This window comes from Triticum aestivum, chromosome 7B (assembly GCF_018294505.1).
Source record: "Triticum aestivum cultivar Chinese Spring chromosome 7B, IWGSC CS RefSeq v2.1, whole genome shotgun sequence".
NCBI lineage: Eukaryota > Viridiplantae > Streptophyta > Magnoliopsida > Poales > Poaceae > Triticum > Triticum aestivum.
This window is the reverse complement of record NC_057813.1, coordinates 227,863,542-227,876,655: the sequence shown is the minus strand read 5'-3', so window position 1 is coordinate 227,876,655 and position 13,114 is coordinate 227,863,542.

Below are 13,114 nucleotides of genomic sequence, written 5' to 3'. Positions count from 1 at the left end.
TGAATTACAATGTCTAGTCAGTCCTTGATCTTCAGGGGTGCTCTACATTTATGTTTTGCGGTCTCAGAAAGGTCTAGCGAGATACCATCTTGTTATACATATTATGATTGCTTTGAGAAAGTGTTGTCATTCGAGATTTATTATTATTACACACTAGTTGATTATGCCATTGATATGAGTAAACATGAGACCTAAGTGTTATTGTGAATATGGTTAGTTCATAATCTTTGCTGAAAACTTGAATGTTGGCTTTACATATTTGCAATAACAAGATCAAACAAAGTTTGTAAAAGTTTTTGTTTATCACTCTCTGTTTGTCAACTAAATTGCTTGAGGACAAGCAGAGGTATAAGCTTGGGGAGTTGATACGTCTCCAATGTATCTACTTTTCCATACACGTTTGCCCTTGTTTTGGACTCTAACTTGCATGATTTGAATGGAACTAACCCGGACTGACACTATTTTCAGCAGAAATGCCATGGTGTTATTTTTGTGCAGAAATAAAAGTTCTCGTAATGACCTGAAAATCCACAGAGACATGTTTTGGAATTAATAAAAAATATTGGCGAAAGAATCAATGTAAGGGGGCCCACACCCTGTCCATGAGGGTGCAGGGCGCACCCACCCCCCTGGGGTGCGCCCCCTTCCTTGTGGGCCCCCTGGATCTCCACCAACCTCAACTCCAACTCTATATATTAACGTTCGGGGAGAACAAAAATTGAGAGAAGGATTCATCGTGTTTTAAGATACAGAGCCGCCGTCAAGCCCTAATCTTCCTCGAGAGGGCTGATCTGGAGTCCGTTCGGGGCTCCGGAGAGGGGAATCCGTCGCCATCATCATCATCAACTATCCTCCATCACCAATTTCATGATGCTCACCGTCATGCGGATCCCATCATAGGCTTGCTGGACGGTGATGGGTTGGATGAGATTTACCATGTAATCGAGTTAGTTTTGTTAGGGTTTGATCCCTAGTATCCATTACGTTCTAAGATTGATGTTGCTATGAGTTTGCCATGCTTAATGCTTGTCACTAGGGCCCGAGTGCCATGATTTCAGATCTGAACCTATTATGTTTTCATGAATATATGTGAGTTCTTGATCCTATCTTGCAAATCAATAGTCACCTACTATGTGTTATGATTCGGCAACCCCGAAGTGACAATAATCGGGACCACTCCCGGTGATGCCCGTAGTTTGAGGAGTTCATGTATTCACTAAGTGCTAATGCTTTGGTCCGGTACTCTATTAAAAGGAGGCCTCAATATCCCTTAGTTTCCAATAGGACCCCGCTTCCACGGGAGGGTAGGACAAAAGATGTCATGCAAGTTCTTTTCCATAAGCATCTATGACTATATTTGGAATACATGCCTACATTACATTGATGAACTGGAGCTAGTTCTGTGTCACCCTATGTTATCACTGTTGCATGATGAATTGCATCCGACATAATTATCCATCATTGATACATTGCCTACGAGCTTTTCACATGTTGATCTTTGCTTAGTTACTTCTCCGTTGCCATTGTTATGATTGCTACAAAATTGCTACTATTATTTTTGCCACCGTTACCGTTACCTCCATACTACTTTTCTACTAAATACTCTGCTGCAGATATTAAGTCTTTCAGGTGTGGTTGAATTGACAACTCAGCTGCTAATACTTGAGAATATTCTTTGGCCCCCCTTGTGTCGAATCAATAAATTTGGGTTGAATACTCTACCCTTGAAAACTGTTGCGATCCCATATACTTGTGGGTTACCACTCCGTTGCTGACTCCTTCCTTGCCAGCAGAGGGCGAGCCCGATGTGGTCATACAAGCCTGGAGACCCGGCCAGTGTGCAGTACCTCCTTTGCACCACCCACGACAAGGTGTGGAATCTGCTGTTCAAGCCACAGAAGGACTGGCCGATCGAGGAAGAGGACATTGGGCTCAATGCCGCAAACCCACCCAGGAAGGTAACTGACCCTTTGCCCGATTTAGATTCAGGCACTCATACTATCCAAGGTTCATTCTAAACCTCTCCTCGTTGCCTTCACGGGGTTGGCTTGAAAAGGCCGAGAAGATCAGCAGTCCGGCTCCGCTTATCGAAGAGACTCGATCAGCTCAACTGGAGGGACTATGGGTCATGGTGTCTTACAAGGCATCAGAGAAGAAAGGGAAGAAAAATAAGGATCTCCCAGAGGCCAGAGGAGGCCCCCGCATAAGAGACCATCCGGACACCAAGGCCAGAGATGGTGCGGCCCTGTCAGCCCAAGAAAGGGAGGAGGATGAAGACGAGGAGGAAAGCACCTCCTCCCACTCCAAGAAGAGAGCAGCGTTCAAAGACGTCGAGGAGGAACAGCCTCCTCGAGCCTCGAAGAGGCAGTGCAGGCCCAAGGTGGTCCTACCCAATAGCTCGGGCTCCGATGAGGAGTCCACTGCATCAGAAGAGGTCCCGGGGAAGGATCGCAGGGTCAAGCCCCCTGCCACAAGATATGAACTTCGACATTTCTTGTTTCATTTTTACTAGTCCCTTATTGACGGAAACTAATTGTGTGATATCACAGCCCACTACACGAACGTCCTACCGAGAAGAACTCAGAGGGGACCTCTCCGCCCACCGACATGGTGGATAGCGGATCGGCATCATGCTCTGCACCTCCCCCGGTCCCCAAAGAGGCCGCTGAGGTGCTGTCCTAAAGGACATCTCCCCATCCAAACACGGGGGAGGGGGCACACAACCATGGCAGAGGCTAACGCCTCGGTCACCAAACACCAGGAGGGTGTGTCCTTCCTAGAGAATACGGGAGGAGAGTCCGGACCATCCAGACCCTCCCCGATGGCCGCACCTGAGCCCCCAAGGCCCTCAATAGTGCAGGTCCGACCTTCCAACAAAGAGAGAGTTGAGATCCCACCGCCCGCGCCGAACACCAACAACCAAGCGGTGGCGGTCTGGCCAAACGCGGTGGAGGGGTTGGTGAACAACTCCGTTATTGTTGAAAAACACCGCACCCTTATGGGTGCAGTTCTACATGGTGTTCGGTCCGTCCATGCCGGACTGAACGATGTCGTCCATGGCCTTCTGACAGGCTTTGAGGCGAGTGAAGTAATGTCCCGGCAAAATGGTTTTAACTTTCTTAACCAAAGTTTGAGTAGGACGTACATATAACAGCCCCTGGACTCTCTAAGGACTGCAAAAAACCTTACAAAGGGTCAAATATTCGTAGGCCCGTAATTAAAATATCATGGTGGACTTGATGTCATAGGCGTCGTGCTTTGCTACGGCTGCTAATGCAACTGCCCTGGAGGAGATGAATCGGAAGCTTAAACGCTCCGATGAAGATCTTGACCTTGTCAACAAACGGCTTGATGAGGCACAAGGTCATCTTCTATCAAGATGCAAAGTTAACACCGCCGGATACTTACGTTTCGGACTGTGTGCTGAGCCCATGGTGTTTTGGTGACTGCAGCTGCCGCCGCGGAGGCTGAGGGCCTTAAGGCGGTGCTAAAGAAAGCCGAGGTAGAAGCGGACGAGAAGAAAGCGGCTACCGAAAAGGCGGTGGCCGAACTCGAGAAGGTGAAGACCGCCAACGAAAAGCACGAGGCTCGAAGTGCAAGTGGAGCTCAAGGATGCCGTCACGAAATGTGAGGCCCTGGAGCAGAAGCAAAAAAGAGCAGTCTTCCGAGCTGTCCAAGGTGGAGAAAGAGCTCTGGGAGAAAAGGACCGAGGTGCAGTGTGCCCAAGAAGAACTCCGCCAAGTGAGGCAAATCGCGGATGGTAAGCCGTACTTACTATAGAGTGTTTTTGGTGGTAGCAGGTTCGCCTTGCTGACGCGGGTCTGGCACTCTACAAGCATTTTTGCCGAGCTTCCCAGGAGTGTGGTGGATGCGGTGAAGCACTACACCAATCGGGAGGAGAACTCCGATCAGTGGCTCTTCTGGGCGCAGTTCCAGGCGCCCAAGAAATCCTCCCCTCCTCAGCAACCAGATGAAGCAACTAATCGAGCTGCATTGGATGGTTGGGCTGGCCATGAAGGACCTCTGTGTCCGGCTATGGCCCTCAGAGCCGATTCTGAGCAGCTACTTTGCTCTGGTGCAGAAGTTGCGTGATGCATCGCCCCGGGTTGATGCCATGAAGAACTCTACATTCCTTGAGGGAGCTCAGCTGGCCTTTGCAAAGACCATGGTGCATTGGCCGAAGATCAGGCCAATGGACATGGCCACCGGTCCCCTGCCGGTCGGAAAGGAGCATCGCTGCCCCGAGCTTTATTTCACCCAAGTTATGGATGGTGCTCGGGTGATAGAAATCCAGTGTTCCAAGGATGCAATCATTGAGTGATTGTATTAAGTAGACTATTGAACCTTGTGCTTTATGACACGGCTTGTTTTTATATGATATTGTTATCTCGACTCCTATGTGGCCGTTTATTATTTTGAAAGCTTCCAGTCATCGGCTTCAGCCCCCAAGCGAATATGTGAGGGGTGTTTCATCTCTGCACTGTTACCCTTAGCCGACGTCTCGGTAACCGAAGGCGGTAGTGTGCGAGAGAGACTAGGCAGTCGGACTATGCGGCTTCATTGCTTTCACTTAGCCATAGGAGCTTGACGGCACGAGCTAATGACTAGCCCCCAGTGCTTTGTGTTTTATGTGGGAGCCGAAGCATGCCTTTGTAATCACACAGTTTGTGCTAGGACAAATCATACATATGACACAGGTAAATCGCCAATGATTTCTTAGTTTAATACTTGTCATCGGATCGCTGACCAGTTCTCGCTTACTATGACGGCCAGTTTTTGGCTTTCTCGCCTGAGCTGCTTAGCTGGGCTATCTAGAAGTACAATCGCAGGGGTTCTCCCTTTGCTTTCTTAGCCAAACGTGTGGAACATAAGAAGGCAAGCACAGGAGCCGGGCAACCCAACTATTGACCCAAGACATAGTTCGGAACTAATGCATATAGTGTAATATCCAGGACGCCGAACACTCAACGAAAAAGTGGTGCTGGACTTAGTACGTAGGGCTAGTGGGAAAATAAAGCCTTTGGTCAATTAACCGATTAGTATTTGTTACACAATGGGTGCATGCCCAGTTGTTCGAAGAGCAGGAAAAAGGAAAAGGGGAAAAGGAGGGCTAAACAATGCAAATGCCCGAACATCATAAAGGATGTTTTTATTTTCCATAAGCTCTAGACATCTATCCATACAATTCGTACTGCTAAGGTGTTTATGATAAGTAAGAAAATAAAAATATTACAGAGAAAGGTTTACACAGGGCCTTGATGCGTGGGTCGAAGCCTCAACTATGCCCTGTTGCACGTCTGCACCTTTTCTTCTGCGATTTGGATGGGGGTGGATTGGACGTCTGTGTGGAACACAACATGCTGGTAAGGGGTTCCTTAAATAGGGACCTTGAGATGTTACCTTGCCATCATAGCTTGACGCTGAGCGAGTCCGGAGTCCTTCCCGTTGTCGTCCGAGGACGCAGGATGCCATAGTTCGGTTGAGTCGAACACCTGGTGTTATGTGTTTAATATAAGCCCCTGCGGCCGCCCATGGTATTTTGAGCGTGAAGTTGTGCTGACGAGGCACGTAGAGCGCGATGAAGGCGGGCATGCCATGGGGAGTGTATCCCTATTTGCGGCGTACGTAGTCGGGTTCCCGTGATGGGGATCGAGCTCGAGCCCGCTTAACTGTGTTTCTGGCCTTTACGGTGGACTGGTAGTTCGGCCCGTTGGCCATGGCTTGGTCTTCGGCTGCCAGGGCCGTGATGTGTTCCTCATCCCGGAGTGAGCGCTCCATGATTTTCTAGACCGTTATGACGCCCGAGGGGCCAGGCATCTTCAGCTTGAGATATTCGTAATGCGGGACGACATTGAATTTGGCGAACGCTGTTCGGCTGAGGAGGGCATGGTAGCCTCTATGGAAAGGGGCAATATCGAAGATCAAGTCTTCGTTTCGTAAATTGTCTAGTGAGCCAAACACTACTTCTAGAGTCACCGTGCCCGTGCAGCGAGCTTCTATGCTGGAAATAACTCCCTTGAAGGTGGTATCGCTGGGTTTGATCCTTGATGGATCGATCCCCATTTTCCTCACAGTGTCTACATAAATCAGATTGATGCTACTGCCTCCGTCCATTAGGGCTCTCATGAGGTGAAACCCATCGATAATGGGGTCAAGTACCAAAGCCGCTGATCCTCCATGATGGATACTGGTCGGATGATCCATGTAGTCAAAGGTGATCGGGTAAGCCGACCACGGGTTAAATTTCAGCGCTACAGGCTCGATGGCGTACACATCCCGCAGCGCATGCTTCCTCGCCTTCCTTGGTATATGGGTGGCACATATCATTTTCACCGTCTTGACCTCAGAAGGGAAGGGTTTTTTGCCTCCATTGTTCGGCCTGCGAGGCTCCTCATCGTCATTGCTTCGTGGGCTTTTGCCTGAGTCTTCGGCTGTGAGCTTGTCGGCCTGTTTTATCACCCAACAATTGCGGTTGGTGTGGTTGGCGGGCTTCTTGGGGGTGACATGGATCTGGCGGAGCCTCTCCAAGATTGCATCCAATTTAGTTGGTCCATCCTGGTTGCCTTTAGAAGGCTTTTTCCGTGACCCAGACTTCGGATTACAGAATCCGGCATTCACTGTTGTCTCGGCGGCTTTGTTGTCGTTGTGGCGACGTTTGTTCTAGTTACATCGTGGCTTTCCATTCCCGTCCCGGACTTCAAAGGTGCCGGGGGCTTCCGGGTTGGTGCTTCAACGAGCCAACCAACTATCCTCCCTGGTGTAGAAGCGTGTCATTAGGGAGGTGAGTGCCACCATTGTCTTCGACTTGTCCTAGCCGAGCTGCCATGCTGGCCATTCATATCAAACACTGTGTCCGAAGGCAACTATAGCTTCGGCGTCCGGACAGTCGATGATTTGGTTTTTCTTTGCCAAAAACCTATTCCAGAACTACCGTGCTAACTCTCCGGACTACTGAATTACGTGGCTCAGGTCATCGGCGTCTGCAGGCCGAACATAACTTCCCTGAAAGTTGGCTCGGAAGGTGTCCTCAAGCTCCTCCCAACATCCTATGGAGTCTTCGGGGAGGCTATTTAGCCAGTGTCGAGCCGGGCCTTTGAATTTCATCGGTAAATACTTGATGGCGTGGAGGTCATCCCCTCGTGCCATGTGGATGTGTAGCAGAAAATCTTCAATCGATACGGCCGGATCTGTTGGCCCATCGTATGGCTCGATATTTACGGGCTTGAAGCCTTCCGGGAACTGGTGTTGCATCACCCTATCAGCGAAGCACAGAGTGTGAGCGGCACCTCTGGTTCAGGCTGCATCATGCCGGAGACCGTTTGTCATCTAGGCTCGTTGTTGTTCCCAAGCTCTATCGTTTTGGTCTAGCCATGATTTGTATCCATCCCGTCTATAGGGACGATTATCCTTGGGTTCGTAGATGGACCTCGTCAGACCTGCGCGAGCGTCTAGGTTGAGTCATAGGTCGTACTCGTAGGCTGGCCGAATAGGCTCCTTGCTTGGACGGCGGGGTGGAGCGGGAGGTTGTTCGGTTTTATCGGCCGGCCTGTCCCGTCCTCGAGGGGGAGGTCCGGCTATTCCGCCTGAGCATATCTTGGGGGTGTTGGCTCTATGGCCTCATCATCGAATTGCGGCAGAAGCTTTCACATCGGGAGCCTTTAGTCTGCCGCTCATAGCCATACCCTTCTTCGGCAGCTAGGACTTTGGTCCATCTGTCATTGAGGGTATCTTGCTCAGCTTTTATTCTCTGTTGTTGTTTCTTCAAGGTGCACGAAGTAGCAATGAGCTGTCGTTTGAACCGCTCTTGATATAGCGGGTCCTCGGGGATGATGAAGTCTTCGTTGCCTAGACTGACCTCCTCTTCAGAAAGAGGGAGGTAGTTGTTGTCTTCGGAGTCATGGAGGTCTTCCAGATTGAGTGGGTCCCCCTCCTCCTCATGATCGGCTTGAGGTTGCTCATCGGCACCATGGTTGCCAAGGTTGTCTGTGTTGTCCGGAGTGCCATTCTCTCTGGTGTCCGTGTTGCTCGCATGGCTTCGACGTGCCTTGGACCGGCGGTGTTGTTTGCGGCGCTTGGGCGGCTCGTCGCTGGGCTTCCCGCTATCCTTCCTGGGGGTGTCTTCGTCGTCTTTAGGAGTGTCCACCATATAAATGTCATAAGGGGAGGTGGTCGTCCAGTGGCCGGTGACGGGAGGTGCGGCGTCGGTGTTGGTAGTGGCTCCACTATCCTCGTCCATGGAGTAGGTGTTTTCAGAGGTGTGGTCCAACATGTCGGTTAAATCCTCGACTGTGGCCACAAGGTGGGTGGTGGGTGGGACGTAAAACTCCCTGTGATTCGCCTCGAGGGACTGCTAAACGCAGGCCGAGGGCGAGTTGTCTTGAATAGCCAACATTTGTATTCGGTCAAGTGCCTCGTTTAACAGAGCGAGGTTGGTTGGGCTGTAGTGAGGTGGCTGCTCAAGACTGGTCTCCATCGTGGCGGGGAGTTCGGTAGGGGATGATCCCTGATCTCCAAGGGCCAAGTCGGCCTCAAGGCCCGGGGCCGGATGTGCGGACACAAAGGTGGAGTGTCTGAGGATGCCCCTGGTGTTCGGAGGCTTCCTCTGAGTTAGGGCTCGAGGCCAAGTTGTTGAGAGGGAATTCGGTAGGAGGTGATTCCTGATGTCCGAACGTCGATCCATCACTCGGGCTCGACGTCAGATCCGTGACATAGGGGGATTGTTCGGCCGTGGGTGACTCATGACGCCCGAACACCGCTCCTGCACTGAGGTCTCAATCTTCGGTGGGAGTTGTTGGTGTGGCCGAAGGAGATCCATGTTCTTCGGACAATGTAGGGACATTCGAGCTTGAAGTCGGATGAGAGGTTGAGACCGATCCATAGATCGGATCATGCACAAACTCTAGAATGGGCCCTAGGGGGCCTGCGGGGGTACCGAGCATGGCTGTGAACCCGGCGAAGACCATATTGCCTCAGCGTCGCGTATCCGGCCTCTTCAGCAAGTGTTTGGTTCCCCCGAAGACATATCTAGTCATATGTTTACACACATATTCAGTCTATACCGTACTCATCAACCCGTCTCTTGTTGCAGGGTTGGACCAAGAAGTCGAAACGGATCAAGTGTCTAGCTTCGTTTCCCGGAAACCCAGTTTCTCCTCAGCTGGAGAAGATGCTGGTTCCGGCGCCTTATCAGCCGTCGAAGAAGAAGGCCAAGAAAAAGAGAAAGGGGCCCAAGAATGGGCCCTGCCACAAGGGCCCTCCGGTTGCAGTGTCCAGAGAGGTCGATCCCAGGAGGAGATGAGGATGAAGAAGAGGAGGAGGCGGAGGAGGAGGTGGAGAGCGACTCCCCCTCAGGATGAGGAGGGGGAAAAGGACGGTCCCCGAGGACTTAGAGGGAGCGACGCCGAAGAAAGGGTGAGTGGTCATCTCGGACAGTCCGGACATAGGGTCTGAACATAGTCCAGGACGGGCCCAAAGGGAGAAGCCCCTGGCTGAGACGTAAGTTTAGAAATTCACTCGTTCAATTATTTTAATCTGACTTTGTCGTGCTCATCCTCCTTTATACCTTTCAGCCCTTCCCGCGATATCCCGATCCCTTCTTCTTCAACGGGGAACTCTTTAGCCACCAGGAAGGGAGAGAGTGACGGCCCATCTCGCGCCCTCCCCCCCCCCCGCCATGGAGGACATCGAGGTGTCGTCCCAAAGGCCATCTCCTGGACGGGGAGGGGTGGACGAGCCAGTCTGGAAGTCGCGGAGGACAACACCTCAGGCGTTTTAGACCAGGCCGCGGTGATCCCCACAACCATCAAAGGTGAAGGTCTTCAACAGTCCAGACCCTCGCCGAACACCGTCCCAGAGACCAGCATGGCACCGGGTTCGGATCAGCATCCCCCTTCAAAGGAGGGCAGGGGAGCAAGAGCTCCGTCGGCGGCCTCTGCCAATCCGGAGGCTGCTGACACTATGCGGGAGGCACTGGAACGTGCCTCCATTGTAGAAGAACACCGCACCCTTATGGATGCGGCTATGGAAAAGGTTCAGTCCACAAAGAGCAGGCTGACTGAAGCCTTCCACAGCCTGCTAGCAGGCTTCGAGGTAGGCAGCGTAATATATTTCATAAGTATTCTATGTATGTACGTGTGAGGCAAAGCCCATACGTAGATAGTAGCCCCTGAGACTCTGTCCGGATTAAGACAATCCGAACAGAGGATCACTAATAAGTATGTCACACACTTTTTTTTATGTCTGACAGGCTTCGAAGCTGGCAGCTACTGCCCAGGCCGCTGAAATTGCCGAGCTCAATCGGAAGCTCCGGCTATCTGATGAGGAACTCGACTGGACCAAAAAACATTTCGAAGAAACCCAAGGTGTGCAGTGTGTCGTATATCCATAAATTATGTTTATGTGTAGTCGGTTTGAGACGTTCTAAGGATGTTATGAATATACTTGCAGTTGGCACAGCCGAGGTTGAGTCCCTCAAGGGCGCCCTTGCCAAAGCCGGGAAGGAGTAAAAGGCTAACAAGGTGGCCGCGGACAAGGCGGCCAAGGCTCTGGAGGAAGAGCAAACCACCCGCCGAAGACACGAGGCGCGGGTGGAAGAAATAGAGGAGGAGCTCAAGGATGCCATCGCAAGGTGTGAGTCCTTGGAGCAGAAGAGTTCAGAGCAGGCCTCCGAGCTCACAAAAGATCTCGAGAGTCTGAAGGAGACCCGGGTTGATGCCCAAGGCGCTCGCCAAGAGATACAAGAGGCGAAGCAGATTGCGGCTGGTAAGGCCTTTATCATGCAGAGTAGATATAGTAGTGAGAGGTATTTTTTACTGACCAGGGTTTGGAGTTATCCATGCACCTTTGTTGATCTGCCTAGGAGCATTTTGGATGCCACTGCATTCTTTCGAGCTGAAGAGGGGAGCTCGATAGAGAAGTTATTCTGGTCGCAGTACCTTGCACCAGAACTTCCCGTGGCCCTAAGCGACCAGCTGAAGCAGCTATCCAAGCTGCACAGGGTAGCCGGATTGGCCATGAAGGATGTTATAATCCGCTTGTGTCTAGCCGATTCCATCCCGAATAGTCACTTCGAACTCGTGCAACAACTAGTGGAGGCGCTTCCTCGGATCGATGGCCTCAAGCGGTCGTCCTGTATTGAGGGTGCTCGGATGGCCTTTGCCCATGTCAAGGTGCAGTGGGCAAAGATGAAGGCTGCTGACATTATGACCGTAGGACCGCTTGAAGGGAAAGAGCACCGGCGGCCGGAGAATTATTTTGATGAGGTCCTCGAGGGAGCCCGCCTTGTGGAAGGGCAGTGTTCGAAGGATGTCATCTTTGAATAGTTGAGTCCGGTTTGTAAGAGTCATGTAACGAGATCATTGTGTATGATATCTATGAATTAGTTTATCCTCCTATTTTGTTGTTTATATGTCTGAAAGTTTACCAGTCATCGACTTCAGCCCCCATGTAAATATTATAGGGGTGTTCGTTATCGCATGACCGCACTTAATCCAACGTCTTGGTCCAATGTAGGAGGCGTCTTGCGAGGTGAACTAGGCAATCGGACTATGCGGCTTTAGTACTTTCATTTAGCCATAAGAGTCCATTGGTGGCGCTATGTACTAGCCCCTTGTTGCATGATCGGCGAGCCGGAGTAGAGTGCCATTGCAACACGGCTAGTCGAAAACCCAGCCCCTCGTATAACATGGCATAAATCGCGAGCGACTCATAGTGTAACACTAAGTCACTGTATCATTGAACCGCTCTCGCTTATCATGACAATCAGTTTTTGGTTTTCTCTACTGAGGTAATTGACCAGATGAACCGAAAATACAATCGTAGTAGTTCTCCCTTTACCACCTTAGCCGAACTTGCGGAAGTATGCTGGCAAATACAGGAGCCGAGCGACCCAACTATGGACCAAAGACATGATTCGGAGCAGGTGCATATAATGCAATATCCAGGATGCCAAAGAGTTCCCTGTGGGTGTTCGGACTTAATCAATTTTAGCGGGGCCGAGTACAGCCCCTAGCACGTGTCGAACTGTGTGTGTCAGTCGAATATGAGGAATAGCGCAGATAACAAGGAACAAATTCAGCGCCCAACCGAAAAGGTGGTAATCGTCTATGCCCTTTGTATCTTTATTGATACGTCAATGACAGACAATGTCGTTCAACACTAAGGTCATATTACATGCCTAAAGAAGAGAAAGTTTTACATAAGGGAAAGTCTAACACAAGGCCTAAAAACCATAGTTCGGAAAAGAAACTTTAATGTTGCCCTGCCGCATGTCTCCACCTTTCCTCCTTAGTAGTGAGTCCTTTGAGAGGAGTGTTTGATGGCTGGGATATACTAGCCTTAAAAGGATCTCCAGTGACAACCATCCTGTAAGTTGGGCTCTTGATGAACCTGCGTTTTTTTTTAAAAAAAGGAAGTGGGTTATGCGGTCCATTTATGGTCAAGCCGTGCAATGGACCTATTCCACAGCGTGCCTCCGGCGTCGCCCAGGGTATTTCAAGTGCGTAATTATGTACGCGCGGTACCTGAACCGCCACCTGGTGGGGCGATCGGTGGAGGCCGAACTGCTAATCAATGTCTGGATCCGCTGATTTATGTGCGGACCAGACTCGTTTAGATGCGTCATTGGCTTTATTGGCATGTAAACTGCCCGGCTTGATAAGGCCGCTATACACTTCGGCTCAAGGGTCGCGGTGTGTCGGGTGGTAGGTGCGACATATGCCAACGGGTGGTTTATCATTGTGGGAGTCAGTAAGACATCGCTGGTGCCTGGAAACAGGATGAGGCGAAGACATGCACGCCGGCGGATCTTACCCAGGTTGGGGGCTCTCCGTGGAGATAATACCCCTACTCCTGCTCTGCGGGATCTCTGCATGATCACTAGAGCAACAAGAAGCTACAAGAGGCTCCTTGAGCTGTTCGGTGGAAGGAGGAAGAAGGGCAAGGCTAGCTCTCTTCTCTCCTTATGGTAGTGTCTAAAACTCTATGAGATCAACCCTTTGCATGGTTGCCCCGGGGGGTTTATATAGGCCTACCCCCGGGGTACAACGGTAATCCGGCTGGGCGCGGGCCCAAGCCGTCAGTGTCTATGGCCTTCGGCTTCTCCGCCGGCCGCTGG